The sequence below is a fragment of the Laetiporus sulphureus genome (assembly GCF_001632365.1).
Source record: "Laetiporus sulphureus 93-53 unplaced genomic scaffold LAESUscaffold_66, whole genome shotgun sequence".
Classification (NCBI taxonomy): domain Eukaryota; kingdom Fungi; phylum Basidiomycota; class Agaricomycetes; order Polyporales; family Laetiporaceae; genus Laetiporus; species Laetiporus sulphureus.
Genome location: NW_024468575.1, coordinates 137,398 through 138,694, shown reverse-complemented (window position 1 = coordinate 138,694; position 1,297 = coordinate 137,398).

Here is a 1,297-nt window from a genome sequence, read left to right as displayed (position 1 = left end):
TAGCAAGGGTAGAGTGAGGACCTCACTGCTACATCGTCTACTAGGCATTGACAACACTATAAACCCTGCTAATAGTCTGTGTGACTATTGGAGGCATTAGGTATATTCTATATCTAAGTCTCCGTCCACATTGTGGACTAGTACATGTGAGAAAGCACACGTGGTTCTGAACGTTCTAGCAGAGAATGCTTCATAACAGCAAGTCGTGCAGAAGTGATTATTGTGGACGCTGTGTTGCTAGTAAAACTTTGTGATCAAAAGTCTACGGTGTTCAACAACAATACATACTAGCGGAACTGTGAATCAGAAAGGCGTTCTCTGGCAGAGACTCTTTCAGTTTCATGCAGCAGTAACAATCCACTGGTGGGTCGAAGCCGAAGCTTGAAGTCTCGAAGCACATGCTTTTGTAAATGCGCTTGTTTGGGTTCAACGCTAAAATATGAGGTCAGAGTGCTTTCAGTTACGGTCATGGTGGCTGCCTGCACTTTGTTCTTGTACATCGACCATGGCCGTGTCCAGCAGTTCCATTGTGACTAAGCGAGCTCTTGGTTACGCTCACTTGCTGTGTTCACTGCTCATCTCACCACTGGCAAGCCTGGGTCAGCAGTTTTCTCCAGTCTTCGCTAGTCTCAGCCGCTGCACAGCATCGGATTTAGTGCTCTTTGCAGCAGGCTGTGACAACAAGGCAGTGTTCCTTCAAAGTTCAAACCTGTGCTACAATTTCTTTGCTCTCGATTCTCTCTTTGTGATTTGCACAGGGCTTACATTCACGATAAGACACTGTTTCGACCCACATACCACCTTTACAACGAGCACCTTGTTATACAGCCACTCCACCCTCAAGTCGACTCCAAGATACTCGTTGATTGACCCCAGTAAATGGTGAACTCAACATTATGCCCATCTGACAACACCGAGACGGTGGAGCAGGGTAGTTTCTGGAGCAATAACAGTATCGATTGGGATGCACACCGAGTAGGCTGGCTCATCGCTGGCATCTGTGTGGTGGTTGTACATCTTTTCTTTGGAAACAGAGTGGCTGTGCATAGTTCACTGGAATGAACGCGCATTCATCAGACAGTTCTTCTCACCATGATCAATGTGCTGCATGAACACGCTAGGCGAGAACCCTTGAGTTTGATCCCCATGCTGACAGGCTGATGTCAGGCTTCACAGACATTATACCAATCCTGGGGAGCAGCGACAGATGTACTTGCTCCTCCCTCTTTTTCGCCTCGTGTCTCCATTGATTCATCTCGGATGGTGACGATTTGCAACAGCCTCCGGGTCCTGTACA